The sequence below is a fragment of the Benincasa hispida genome, chromosome 6 (genome assembly GCF_027475165.1).
Source record: "Benincasa hispida cultivar pf3 chromosome 6, pf3_genome.v1.1, whole genome shotgun sequence".
NCBI lineage: Eukaryota > Viridiplantae > Streptophyta > Magnoliopsida > Cucurbitales > Cucurbitaceae > Benincasa > Benincasa hispida.
The window spans coordinates 24,103,952-24,120,004 of NC_143483.1; positions in this window are offsets into that span (position 1 = coordinate 24,103,952).

Genomic DNA, 16,053 nt, shown 5'->3' on the forward strand with positions numbered 1-16,053 from the left:
CAGTCAAATCCAAAATAAGTTGATAGGCGATGACGGTCACAAAATACATTCAGTTTTTTCGGTGATAATTATTTGGCGCATCAGTCAGGAATTAAAGTTGTCCCATCTGTACAATCAGGAGAGAGAAGCCGCCTTTAACCATGGATGCTCTATAAATACCAAGGGCATTCTTCAGAGAAGGGGTTCACGAGTTCAGCAGTTAAAGATTTTATACTTCAGTTCGCACGTCTTTGTTCTTAGTTTTCTTTCATTTTAACGTGGACGCGAGGGAAGAGGTTGTGCCAACAAATCGTTCCGGTAAACTGGGGAGAGCGTCAGAAGCTTCAAGGACAGAGAGAGGGCCGACGCCTGCGAAAGCGGGAACATCTTTAGAACATAATAGAGATTTCAGTGTAAAATCCTCGGTCAGTAAGGAATTGCTACCAGACTCTCTACCTTTAACTACCATTGTCATTTTGTACTCAACTCATTTAGAAGAATGAAATTTCTTTCTCTATATCTATTCACTCTCTGTTATTCACGCATGAGTAGCTAAATCAGTTGAATGGGTTGAGAAGCATTTAGCTAGCACAACTAGGAAATTTTCATTCTTGCGATTATCTGGTAATGTATGCTTCATTTGTCCATTAGAGATACACGAGAGGGTAATCTAAGGACAGGATCTAGATTTGAGAAAGTCAAGTTGGAATCTAAGCTCGGAAGAACCAGATTAGAACACATAATCAAGAGATAGGAACTTAAGAATGAGCACTATTGGTTATCAATGCATCGCATGCATCCTAGAGATAGGATATGATTGTCTGCGGTCACAGTGCTTTCATGCATTTTGCATCATCGCATAGGACAAGAGTAGAGACTTAGGGATAAGCTCTATGGACACTTTTACATTCAACACATGCGTCCTAGACTTAGGAGCATCAGATTTACATTGGAAAATGAGTCGCTGTGCATGGTTGTAACATGATCGCATAGTTTGACGCATTCCCAAATAATGCTAGCTAAAGATCTTCTCAACCCGTTCATCGCACTCTCATTGCATCTATCACACAATTGCCTTTTCTCAAATCTGCCGCCTTTATTTATTTCTTTTACATCAACGCAAACAACAAACCCAACACTTTATTTATTTATCCAGTTACTGCAAATCTCTTCATAAAAATTACCAATGCAAACTGTTTTCACAAGTCTCTGTGTTCGACCTTAGATTTACTAGGAAACTCAGAAGAATTTACACTTTGATTCTGCTAGGAAAACTTGAGTGCACAACGCAATTTCATCAACGCATATCATCCACTTTTCCACTTCATAAGACGCAAACATCAAAAGGCTAGAGGAAATGATCCTTTTTCGTCGCCGCATTGAGTTTGCGGTAGTCCATGCAGATCCGCTAGCCAGTGACGGTCCTCATTGGTACTAATTCACTATTAGCATTTGGGACTACTGTCATTTCTCCTTTCTTTGGCACACATTGCACGGGGCTGAGTCATGTGCTGTCGTCGATTGGATAAATAATACCTGCATCCAACCATTTGATTATCTCCTTTTTCACAACCTTTTTCATCGCAGGGTTTAGTCTGCGTTGAGGCTCTATCGACCCTTTTTGGTTTTCTTCGAGACGTATCTTGTCCATACAATATGCGGGGCTGCTTCCTCTTATGTCTGCTAGCGTCCATCCTATTGCTTTTATATACTTCTTCAGGATGCTCAGCAACGCATTCTCTTGTTCTTCTTGAAGCGCAAAGGAAATTATTACTGGCCGAGTTTCATTTTGCCCCAAGAAAACATACTTCAGGTGGCTTGGCAAGGTTTTCAATTCCACTCTGGGTGGTTGTTCCAAGGATGGTTATTATGCTTTTCTCTCTTCATTCAACGTCAGTTTTTCTTCTTTGGTTGTTGTTTCCACGATTGCATTGCAGGTTACCATGAATGCAGTCGCATCCTTTGTTTCATCTTCATCTTCAAACTTTTCTTCTTTATTACAACTGGGTTCATTGTCGGAATCTGTTAGGTCTTGTTCTTCCTGATACTTCATGGCCTTAATAATGTCAAACCTGAGCTTCCTTCCATTCACACTCAGCGTGATCTCTCTCTTATACACATCAATCTGAGCGCGACCAGTGGATAAAAATGGTCGTCCCAAAATGATGGGTACATCTTTGTCCGCTTCATAATTGAGAATGATGAAGTCTATCGGTAAAATAAACTTGTCAATTGAGACCAGGACATCTTTCACCTTCCCCTCTAGATGAATTAGGGACCTATTCGCCAACTGGAGTCACCGTCGTGGGTGCCAGTTGCCCCACATTCAACTGTTTAAAAATTGAAAGGGGCATTAAGTTGATGTTGGCCCCGAGATCGCAAAGTGCTTGACCTATATATATCTCGCCAATTGAGCAGGGTATCGTGAAACTTCCGAGGTCGTGCATTTTCGATGGAATAATGGTGTTTGACTTTTGTGTTAACGCCACCGTTGTGAACTTCTCTGTGCTTCTCTTCTTTGTCACCATGCCCTTAAAAAACTTTGCATATTCTGGCATTTGTTCAATCGCTTCAGTGAAAAGGATGTTGATATGTAACAGTTTCAACATGTCCATGAAGCGATGATACTGTACTTCATCATTTTTCTTCTTCTTAAGTTTATGAGGAAATGGTGGCAGGGTTATTTTCACGGTTCCTTATTCCATGGGCTTAGAAGTGGATGCAACTTCTGGTTCCATCGTCTCCTGTTCTTCTTGTTCCTCTTGTGTCAACGGGGTCTAGGGTTCCATCGCAACTGGAGCAGTCCTATTCGGCTCCGTCTTCTCTTCCACTATTTTTTTTTCGCTTCACAAAGTAACAACTTGACATTGCTCCTTTCCCGTGTTCCTTGAGTTGCGTGGAAGCTCAGTTGAACTCGGTAATGCCCCTTGCGGTCTACTTTTGAGCTCGCCCGCAATCTTTCCTATCTGAATTTCGAGATTGCGGATTGAAGTCACTGATTCTCGAGTACTGTTTCATTCTTCTCAATATACTGCTTTAGTAAGCACTCCAGAGATGAAGATTGCGGCGCCTGTGAGCTGCTAGCTTGATTTTGCGATTGACTGTTTGTTCGCGGGAAAAATCCTAGCGGCCTTTTTTTTTGCGCCATCGGTTGATAATTTTGTTGTTGACTATGCAAACTTGGGATGGTTTCTCCTCCTTGGGTTGTAAGTGTTTGAGAAGGTATTGTTCTTTACGAAGCTAGATTGCGGATTCCTCGGACACTCTTCCATCAGATGGGCTTCTCCACAAGTGGCACAACTTGTGCTCGTCTAATCGATTGCGTTGACCTGCTCTCTATACGTTCTCGGGCTATTGATTGCGATGCCTTGTACTAGATTCATCATCGAATTCATTTGATTTTGTAGGGACGCGATGGCCCCATTACTTGCATCACCTTCTCTAATTCTAAGTTGTCGATCGCTTTCCCTCTGTCTTCGTGATTCTTTGAAATGCGATCAAGAATATTTTTAGCCTTGCCATACGTTTTGTCAAGCAGACCTCCAGCTGCTGCAGCATTGGCAGCCGTCTGCGATGCAAGGTTCAAACCGTGATAAAAAATTTCCATTTGGAGACAATCGGGTAAGCCATTGTGCAGACAATCTCGCAGCAATCTCTTAAACCTCGCCATGGCGTCACTAAGCGATTCATCAATATCCTGTTCAAAATTTGTAATCAACTTCCTTCTTCTTGCGTTCTCTGTCGGGCGGAAGTACTTCTTCATGAACTTTTCCAGTACTTGTTCCCAAGACATAATCTCCCCTGGTTCGAGAGAATAGGCCCAAATCCTTGCTTGGTCACACAGCGAAAATGGGAACAACGTTAGTCAAACCTCCTCAGCTGAGATGTTTTGGAACACAAACGTATTGTAGATTTCAATAAAACTCTAGAGGTGGGCGTGCGGATCCTCACCACGCCTTTTGCCAAACTGTCCGGCAGTCTGAATCACCTGCAACATAACCGACTTCATCTTGAACCTCGATCCGTTCAGGGGCGGCCTCATGATTCCTGTGGAGAAATAATAGAGGTTGGGCGACGCATAGTCCCATATCGACCTATTGCGGTCGTTTGCTAGGAGAATGGGGTTTGCCATGATATTATTTGCGATGGAGAGATTCCCCGCATGCGGTCGTCTTTGCGATAGCCCAGTTTCCGCGTATGCGTCCGCTTCCTGTGTTAGCTACAAAGATAGACAATTGAACACATAATAACGCATAATAGTGGGTTAGCCAAGATTCTTAATGCCGAGCGATGCAAACTCGTTTTCTCATGAGTTCCTAACATAATCGCCGCATATTCCACTTAACAAACCTCATAATTCTAAATAAAAGGCATGACGTGCATTTCTGTCCGTCATCAATGGACGATCATTAATTCTTCTGTCTGATGCGCTGGTTAGTGGTCACCGAAAAGTTGAATGTACTTGCTACAGTGTGTCGTTAACGACTTGTCAACTAAATTCGGTTTCGACCGTCATCAACTTTCCATCCCATTATGATTTATTATGCTTTCACCTTGATGCGCCGTCTTTATGCGGCCACCTTCTTGAGCAAATTTTCATGAGCGCATACGATCGCATGACTTTGCAGTCGCAATCTTCCAATGCGCTCAGGCGACAAATTCCTTGGATCGAAATTTGCTTTGCGCCAACACATTTTCCTGCACAAAATAAGTAAATCAGTTGCTTTAATGCGATGGGCGCATGCGATCGCAACATAATCAACTTAATGCTTTTGGACACGATTTTGCATATTTTTATCGTCACATACCCACATTGTTTTATATCTTTGCGATGTAATAACGTGCATTTCTGCCCGTTATCAATCATTCATGTGGAGTCTGAAGGAACTCTTATTCAAGAGTACCTACGAGCGGAAGCGGATCTTTCCAATTCATTGTGACAGAATTACCACATATACATTCAAACATATTAATATGCATTCATAATGCTAAAGATATCAAAAAATCATACCAGATGAAAATTTCTTCTTCATAGCGAGTCTAAAACCCAACCGTCTACCTCGAACAATCACCATTCGAAAAGAAGGAAATGGAGATGACACCACCACTCAGAGCCCTCAGTATTCTTGGATTGAGAATCCAAAGGGTGGGTTTTGTTTGGATTTGGTAGAAGGAAAGAGGAAGAGAGACCGTACACAATGATCAAGCAAGTGGGAGATGAGGTCGTCTATCATATAGACAAGATGCTTGATCGTTTAGGTGAAGTATACGATCGTATTGGAAAAAGTAAGCGATTGTCTAAACGATCGTGTAGGAAAGTGTAAACGATCGTCTAAACGATCAAGTAGGAAAAAAGGTGAGCGATCGTCTAAACGATTGTGTAGGAAAAAACTAAGCGATCGTCTATACGATCTTTTAGTAAATATTGGGAGCTAAACGATCGTTTAGGAAAAGGTAAATGATTGTTCAGTTATTAGTGCGCAAAGGTGGAGTCGGTAAGCAATCGCTTAGCAATATCATATATGTAAGCGATCATGCAGGCACTATCATATAAGCACTGATTTTCTAAGCGATGACACTCTATTTAACACAATGTTCGCGCATCTCATGCTTAACACACTGTCAGCTATTTATACATCTCAAAGTGATCTTTCAATACATTAATCTGTTATTTAGAACAGAAGAGACGCCGTCCCTTTTCCTTTATAATCGTCTAATGAATCTGACCTCATCATATTCATAACATATAAATTAATATCATATATTAATTATAATATTTTCCTCTACTAGATATAAATCATATTTATATCCAATTTCCTCCATATTAATGTATCTCATACATAAAGTTAATTATATCATATTTAATTAACTCGTTCAATTATATCATATATAATCGACTCCCTCTTGTCAATTTGAACATTTCAAACTAACCCAAAAACATACTCTCAACTTGTATCCAAGCTACCAAGGGGACCTTATGGACCTATGGCTTGAAGCTCCAACGGTACTTGAATAGCTGACTAAACTTTTTAGCCATGAGACCCACCATCCGTTAACTGTCAGAAATTCCACTAAAGACCGACAGTTGAAGTCTTCTTGCCATGGATATATTTCTATGTCCATTGGATATAACCAATCATCAGTATGTTGACCCTTCACAGATGCTCGTAATTACAGCAGACCAATTTATTGTTTTACCCTTGTAAATATTCCTCCGTAAGTACCACTGATTTCTCTAATGAACAATACAACATAGTCCTACTATGTGTGAACACCTCTCGGGCCATGAGAAGGTGTGTGGCGCCACATCGTTCAAGTCCTGAGATCAGCCTTTAAGAGAGCAATCTATCTACTTACCCTTACTTTGGGGAAGGAGTGAACTCCATCTGGTGAAGCTGAGTTCCCAACTCCTAAATCAGACGAATCCCCAAAATGGTAGGTTTGAGTTAGTGCTCTGGCCACTCACACCTATGCAAATCAAATGACCGCCCTCAATTGCAGAAGTTCCCAACTCACTTAAGATTGAGGTCATGTTACCTATGGTCATCCTAGTGAAGTGAAGTCTCAGTCATGAACAGAGTTATATGACAAGACATTAACACTTCGAGATTAGGTCTTATACAAACTCTTTGTATTGAACGCCCCTGCTCGCATGTCCAGTACACAAATGATCAGGATCAGACCATCTGTAATAAGTCACAACATTTGTAACAATTCCACAAAGCGGGCCGCATCCGTAGTGTTACCAGGATAAGGTTTCCCTCCTACTAATGACGAGCAGAAATGTACGTCATTATAAGCCTTTTATTTAGAATTATGAAGGCTGTTAAGTAGAATATGCGGCGATTATACTAATAATTCATGAGAAAACTAGCTTGTGTCGTTAGCATTAAGAATCTCGGCTAACCCACTTTTATGCGTTATTCTGCATTCAAAATTTTTTTTTTGTAGCAAACGTAGGAATCGATCGAATGCGCGGAAGCCAGGCTATCGTGAAGACGATCACATGCGGTGATTGCATACATCAGTCGTATGGATGTTGCGGCTATCGAGCGAATGCGGTCATCGCAGGGAGATTGCAGCTACAGAGGAATAACCATAATAGAAGGGTGATCGCAAGGTTGGTGGAATGCAAGCATGAACGCATACATGGGATCATAAAAAAGATGATGTTGACATTTTACCTACCACGCCGTGAGTGGCAGAGATTCAGAAAAGGACCATCGCGTCGCGAGTGTCAGATTCAGAGCAGATCCATTAATGCTGTCGGCGATCAAGCTCTATAAATAGAAGCCTTCGAGCACAATTTCAATCGTCCAGATTTCTACCTTCAGGTGGATCCTTATGATCCAGATGAAAGCGTGAGGAGATATTCTTGAGAGTTCTTCATCCCTTCAACCATTCCGAGTGACGACCGAAGCCTTCATCAGAACTAGATCTCGAGAGAGTCTATTCCACCGCCCATCCATGGCACCACCGACAACCTTGACACACATCTGAACATTGCTTCCATTTGACCCTCTATATCTCTTTTATCTTTGTATTGTATTACATTGTGGCTTAAGAGATTAATACATTTTGTGATCAATGCATTTCTATATTTTCCTTCGATTCCGTCTCCATCTTCATTTACTTAGCATCCTTTACTTTCATTGCATCACTAAGTAAGACTGCTAAAGTATCACATACTTAATCATGCGACATAGACATATGAAGCATGTAGCAAACCACCGAGAGGTGTCAGCAGCGACCAACTGCCCGGGAAATAATGCGATGAAATAATGGTGTAGAATGCGATGGTGGAATGCGTTGTGCATGCAAGTTTTCTTAGCAAGATCAAAGTATAAACCGTATTAAGTTGCCTGATAAGCCCAGAGTCGAACACAGGGGCTAAGGAAACGATATGCGACGGTAATTTTAGATCTCTTTGCGGTGACAAAAGAAACAATGCGTTGGTTGGTATGTTGTTTAAGGTATGAAGTCTATGCGGCAGAATTGAGAAAAAAAGTTAATAACACGAAAGTACAATGATATGCAAGGGAACGGGTTGAGAGGGGATTTAGCTAACGCTTCCTAAGAATGCGTTCATGTTATGCAATCATGCTACACACATACTACAGAAAGTCATCTCTCAATGAAATGCTATAGCTCTAGTCTTAGAACGCATGCGATGTATGCAATGATGTCTATAGGACTTATGTTTAAGCCTCTATTCTTGTCTATGCGATGATGAATGACACACACATACACAAGGCGACTGCAAACTACCATAACCTATTTCTAGGGTGCATGCGATGCATGTTGGCAAACAGAGCTTATCTCTAAGTCTCTATCTCTTGCTTATGCAGATCTAATCTTGCTTTCTCAAGTCTAGATTCTTACCTAGCTCTCTCAAGTCTTAGGTTCTTTCTTTAAACTCTCTCTCGAGTAGCTCTAAAGGGGCGATGGACGCAACATAAGACAAGATGATCGCATGTAATGAAGATCCTAGGTCATGTTAGCTAAGTACTTCTCAATCCATTCGAAAGTTTAGTTACTCATGTGTATTGTAAAGAGAGTAAGCAGATGTAGAAATGCAGGTTTCATTCTACAAATGATATCGTAATACAGAATGACAATATGAAATAAAGATAAGGAGTCTGGTAGAAATTTCTTGCTTCCCAAGGCTTTTACACTGTTTTTCTCTACTATGCTCAAAGAATATTCTTGCTTTCGCAAGAGTCGGCCCTCTCTCTGTCTTCCATGCTCCCTAGCACTCTCTCGAGCTGACCAGGATGATATTCTGGCGTCTTCTCTCTTCTCTCGCCTCCGCCTTCTAAGTATAAGGAAACTATGAACAAAGGCTAACTATCTTCTATATGGCTCAGCTAGAAGAGAAAACTGAACTCCTTTAACGAAGGTGGCCTTCGGTATTTATAGAGCTTCAGGGCGAAGAGCTTTTTCTCTCAAATGATTGCACTGATGGCATGTCATTAATTCGCTGTCTGATGCACCGAATAATTTGTACCGAAAAGTTGAATGTACTTGTTATAGTGTGTTGTTAACGGCTCTTCAACTTAATTCGGTATTGATCGTCATCGGCTTTCTATCCCATCGTGATTTATTAAGCTTTCACCTTGATGCGCTGGCTCTGCAGCCACCTTCTTGAGCAAATTTTCACGAATGCAAACAATCACATAACCTTGCGGTCGCAATCTCTTAATGCGCTCGAATGCTAATTTCCTTGGATGACAATTCCGCCTTACACCAACGTATTTTCTGCACAAAATACACAAGTTAGTTGCTTTAATGCGATGGACGCATGCGATCGCAATATCCTAATTTCCTTGGACGCAATTTTATATATTTTTACCATCGCAATCCTTCATTGTGTTCTATCTTTGCATTGTAATAACATGCATTTATGCCCGTTATTAGTAAGTAGTTGATCACATTAAGCAACGTAAGCAAGTGTTCACTAAAGATAGGAATAATCTTACATCAACCATGTTTTATGAGCTTGTCTTATGAGCGCATCATTCATCATTTAGGCATACTTGGGAAAGTAGTCTAAAAATCAAATCTAGATTCGGGAGAGCAGATTGGATCGCATAAGCAAGAATGGGGACTTAGGAATAAGCTACATTTGCTACGACACAACGTATGCATCCTTTAAGTAGGATATGGTGGTATGCGATCATCTTGCTTATGTGTGAGAGCACGTGAGCGAGAATAGAGACTTAGAAATAAGGCCTCTTGACACTATCACATATACATCGCATGCATCTTCGTCAAATGTGTATAGCATGATCAGCTTGCATTGGCTAGGGTTACCCTTGTGGTCAAGCTTAGTGTTGCAGTGAAGACATCCTCGCCATTTTATCTATTTTTCCATGCATTTTACTACGCGTTAATAGTTGTCGTGTCTCCATCTCTCACAGTCATACTTCCACTGCTTAATTTGTTAGTTAGGAGTAGGAGTAGTGCTTAGCCCATAACCTTCAACATTCTTTATTCTTCGCCGCAAACATACTACTGCATAACATTTAGCTACAAGTCCCTGAGTTCGACCTCGGATCACCCGAAAAACTTGTGATCTCGTTATACTTGGCGAGAACACAAGAAAACTTGTGATAGGAATGCATGGTCATTGCATACGAGATTAACGCATACTTTCCATTCCAACGCATGACTACCGACGCATGAGAACATACGCATAATCTAAGACATGCATCATATATGCTTCCAAATTTTTATCATCACCTACATCCATATATTACAGACTATTTTGGTTGTCATTTAAGACATGATATACTTGTATGTCATTACATACATGCTTAAGTTACATAAAGACAACTAGGGATATTAAGTTTATTGGTTTGTGGAAAAACATCTAAATGTGCAAAGTCAAGAGGTGAAGTAAATATCATATATATTATACATCACAAGTGTTTGTACAAAGTTGTTTACAAACTACAGGAGATGAGACTCTAGGGCACAAATCCCAAAAATCTCCCACTTATCCTAAAGCGAAGTGGGGAGTACAAGTAAACAGGTACAAAACAATAAATTAGGGCATAAAAACCCAGTGCAACAAAATTTCCCACTTGCCCTAGTCCAGCCGCTGGCGGTCCCGTAGACCCATGCTCTGAAGGTGACCCTTAAACATTGTAGCAGTGAGAGCCTTCGTAAATGGATCAGCAACGTTTTGCTCCAAGGTGATATTTGTGAGGATCACGTCTCCTTGATGCACTATCTCGCGGATCAGATGATACTTCCGCTCTATGTGTTTGTTGTGCCTATGACTCCTAGACTCCTTGGAGTTCGCCACAACACCACTATTGTTACAATAGAGGGTGATGGGTCTAGACATATTTAGAACAACTTCGACCTATTTCAAGAACTTTCTAAGCTAGACGGCTTCTTTAGCAGCTTCACAAGCCGCTACGTACTCTGCCTCCATCGTGGAGTCGGTGATGCACCTCTACTTAGTGCTCCACCACACTACAGCTCCTCCATTAAGAGTAAATACTGACCCTGAAGTAGACTTTCGAGAGTCCTTATCAGTCTGAAAATCAGAATTCGTGTATCCAGTAAGGATCAAATCCCTAGACCAATACACGAGCATGTAGTCCCTCGTTCTTCAAAGATACTTGAGGATATTCTTAACTGCGGTCCAGTGTCCCTAGCCTGGGTTAGACTGATACCTACTAACTATTCCCACAGCATAGCAGATGTCTGACCTAGTGCAGAGCATCACATACATTAAACTGTTAACGACAGATGCATATGGGACCCGTCTCATGTCCTAAACCTCTTGAGGCGTCTTAGGACACGTCCTTAGACAAAGTGACTCCATGCCTGAATGGTAGTAGGTCCTTTTTGGAGTTTTGCATCGAGTACTTGAGCAAGATTTGTCAAACGATGCCTGAGACAGCACTAGCACTTTGTTCTTACGATCCCAAAAGATCTATATACCTAGAACAAATCAAGCCTCTCCCAAATCTTTCATTTGGATTTGGGTCGCTAGTCAGTTTTTAACTGCAGTCAGTAGACCTACATCATTCCCAATGAGTAGTATATCGTCTACATACAATACTAAGAAAGCTACTGAACTGTTGACTATTTTCTTTTAAACACAAGGTTCATCAACATTTTGGTCAAAGCCATACGATTTGATCGCATCATTAAACCGAATATTCCAAGATTGAGATGCCTGCTTCAGCCCGTAAATAGATCGATTCAGTTTGAAAACTTTTTGCTCTTGACCTTGGGCAATGAATCCTTCGGGTTGTACCATGTAAATGGTCTCCTCAAGATTGCCATTCAAAAAATCCGTCTTGACGTCCATTTGCCAAATCTCATAATTATAATAAGCTGCAATGGACAGGAGGATGCAGATTGACTTTAACATGGAAATAAGTGAGAAAGTCTCTTCATAGTCGGCTCCCTCCACCTGGGTATAACCCTTTGCCACAAGTCGAGCCTTGAAGGTTTGCACCTTCCCATTAGTACCCCGTTTGCACTTTTAGATCCATTTATAACCTATAGATCTTACCCCATTAGGCTGATCTACAAGATCCCATACCGAGTTAAAGTACATCGACTCCATCTCGAGATTCATAGCTTTGACCCATTCATCCCGGTCAACATCCTCCATTGCCTTTTTATAGGATAACGGATCCTCAACGTCGCCATCTGTCACTATAGCTAGGATTTTCATGAAACCCAGATAGCGATCAGATAAGTTCGTAACCTTCCCACTGAGTCGAGGTTCCCTCAACTCCTGAGGTGGAACTGACCTACCAGATGAACTATCATCAACAATTCTGGTTGATGAAGCAGGTCCTTCAAAACTCTTGTTGAAGTTTTACTAGTTTCTTTGGAAAGATCACTTAACACGACTTTACTACGTGGACTGTGCTCCCTGATATGATCCTTCTCCAGGAAAGTAGCATTCGTGGAAACAAACACCTTATTTTCGGACGAATCATAAAAGTAACCTCCTTGTGTACCTTTGGGGTAGCCTACAAAGAGGCATAACCTCGATCGTGATTCCAACGTCTTGGGATTTGCCTCAAGCACATGTGCTGGGCAACCCCATATACAGAAGTGACGTAAATTAGCTTTATGCCTGTTACACAACTCCAAAGTTGTTCTTGCAACACTCTTAGAAGGAACACAGTTGAGAATATATACCGCAGCCTCCACTCTGAAACCCAAAACGAGTCCGATAAGGAAGCGTAACTCGTCATCGAATGAACCACGTCCAACAAGGTTCTGTTTCTCCTTTCTACTACACCATTTTGCTCAGGTGTACCTGGTGCCAAGAGTTGGGAAATGATTCCATGTTCTAATAAATAATCCTGGAACTCATAATCCAAAAACTCTCCACCTCCATCTGGGTGAAGTGTTTTTATTCGTCTATCCAAAGTATTCTCAACTTCATCATTAAATAATTTGAACTTTTCAAAAGATTTAGACTTTCGTTGCATCAGATAAACATATCCATATCTCGAGTAATCATCAGTAAAACTGATAAAGTACTCATAGCCTCCTCGAGCTCGCACATCTATAGGATCACAAAGGTCAAAATGTACTAATTCAAGAGGCTCTTTGGCTCGATAACCTTTTCCAATAAAAGGTCTTTTGGTCATCTTACCTTCAAGGCAAGATTCGCACACTGGTAAAGAATTTTCCTCTAACTCGCTTAGAAGGTCATTTTTCACCAATCTCTCAATCCTATTGAGATTGATGTGCCCTAATCGAAGGTGCCAAAGTTGGACATTTTCTTTTGGAGAAACTCATTGACGTGTAGATTGAGTTACGAAAGATTTAAACATCTCTATGTTATGGAGGGAACTTAAGGCTTGGTTTTAGCACATACAAGTTATTTGAGTTTACCTGTACAAATTTCAACATCATCCTTATGAATAAACGCTTTATTCAATTTAAAAGAAAGAGTGTAATTGTATTGTAACAGACAATTTACAGAAATAAGGTTCTTTTTTAGTTCAGAAACTACAAAAACATCTTTTAATATAAGAAACCTATTCTGTAAAGTTAACTGGATGTCTCCCACTGCCACAACTGAGACGACGTGCCTGTTGCCTACTCGCAATGTCATCTCACCAGCCTCTAGCTGTCGCTAGGATCTAATCCCCTAAAAAGGAGGACATAAATGATTAGTGGCGCCCGTATCTACTATCCAAGCAAAATCATCATTCTCCACTAAACAAGTTTCTAATACAAGTAAATCCTATTTACCTTTGTCTGCTTTGGCCTTAGCCTTGTCAGCCTTTCTTTCCTTCAAATAACGAGGACAATTCCTCTTCTAGTGTCTGTCTTGGTTACAGTGGAAACATTTTCCTTTTTCAATCGGCGGTGGATGCCTCTTCTAGGCGACAGGTGGCAGGTTAGCAGGTGCATTCCTTTTCCCTTTACCACCCTTCTTCTTCTTCCCCTTTCCAGAGTTAGAAGTTAAAGGTGCAGACTTTCTTTCTGAGGTCGAACCTCGATAGAACCTTTTAGAGGACGAGAAAACATTTGCCTCACCTACTCTTTTCTTCTTACTTTTCAGCAAGGATTGGTAAGTCTGCAACTCGTTGAGGAGAGTGGTAAGGGAGTGGTCCACTTTTTTAAGAATTGTATTGCTAACAAAGTGGAGGAAGCTCTCCGGCAATGAATGCAGGATAATGCTAATCTGATTGCCCTCACTGATTTTAGACCCATTCATCTCTGCCATGTTAAAGCGGACCATCATATTCAACATGTGTTCACGAAAAGAGGTGTATTCCTCCATTTTGAAGCTGAAGATGTGTTTCAGAGCCTCATGCTTGAGCTGCCCAGATGGCTGTCCGAACATTCCCCGCAGGGACTCCATGATCTCTCGAACTAAGACCATGGACTCGTGGTTCATGGCCAACACGTCACTAAGACTGGCCAGAATATAGGCTTGGGCCTTCTCTTTGCCCGTGTCCAATGCTCGTATGCCGCTCGAACATTTCGAGTAGCATTCTGAGGTGGAATAGGAGGACATTCCTCCATAAGGACAAACTTTAGATCCTCGATGATGAGTATCATCGTGAGCATATGTTTCCAACTTGAATAGTTTTGGCCATTCAATTTTTCGGCGCTAAGTAAATTGTAGTGGCTGAAGCCATTAAAACCGTTGCTAAAAAAAATGAATAACCTTTTATAAGACTTTGCAAAAAACCACATTTTTTAACCAATTAGTTTTACCAAAACAGATTCCAAGTACCCTAAGTGAAAAGTCTTCTTTGAAATGATGCCCCAGCGAGGCAGGACAAATGTCATCGATGGGGTGATCAGATGTCCCTTCACTAGGATGAGACATTCTCAACCATTAGGCAGAACCAACTCTTGGAACTAAACCTAATAGCCACCATTTGTTCGGTCCAGAATAGTTAACCTTTAACAATCCTGCATAAGTGTAACCCCTCATTTTCGGCCCTAGAGTCCTACCCTAATGCGCCCTTAGTAAGGAAAAAGCAGATTAGGAAAAGGGACTAAGTAACCTTATCCTCTTACAGGAGTTCAAATAAAGAAATGTGCAAAACAACCATCCCCTATAGGGGGACACACCCAGGGTGCCACGAGGCGATGCACAGAAAACTTTATTCAATCCAACGAGGGAGACCGAGGGATATGTTGTCGCACTTTTCAATGCCATTTATTATGAACACTCTCTCCATCTACCTTGATATTAACCTACCCAAACACCATCCATTAATGGGGGCACGCTAAAGGTGCCTCGAGACCGAGGGTAGATCTCACGGTGTGGACTATGAGGGAGAAACGCGAGAGGTGAAAATGAAGCATCAAATGCCCTAAGTACCTCTCACTGAATGTTCTACGTAGGAACCTAGACTATCAGGCTACTGATAATGATCTAAGTCAATTATTAAGTTTGCTAAAAAACAACTTTTGTCTTTGAAATTAAGTAAAAAACAACAAATCCAAGTAGTCACATTAAACTCTTTAATGGATTGGCCTGAATTTGCATGCATGCATTAAATCTATCTAAATTACCTTTCCAGGTAGGTTCTTAGGTAGAGGTGTTCCTTTGCCGTCATCTTAAATACCCCAGCCTAGATAGAACTCGCCTTAGACAAAAGATCTATTATAGATTTGCTACATATTAATCTTTTACTAATTATTTTAGTTCTAATTTCATTTTATAACCATTTATAAAATGAACAACTAAAACACTCATGCCATATAACGAAGTATTTTTAACGCTTATAAATATAATGTTAATTAAATAAAGCATACATAAATATAACTATTATACTATATGATGCATGAACATACACTTATGTAAATTAAATCATGCTTCACTAAATCATAACACTTATAATAAAGAGAATATGCATGACCTAAGATGGGATTTATATGTGCATACCATATGACAAATATATATATGTATAAAACTATGGATTAATGGACCGGGATGAACCAAAACAAACACCGGAATGAGAAAATAATCTATTTACATAATTCAGTTGAGCAAATCGGTTCACAAGCAAACTAGGTCTTGAACCACCGAGCGAAGCTCCCATCATTTGGATTCAC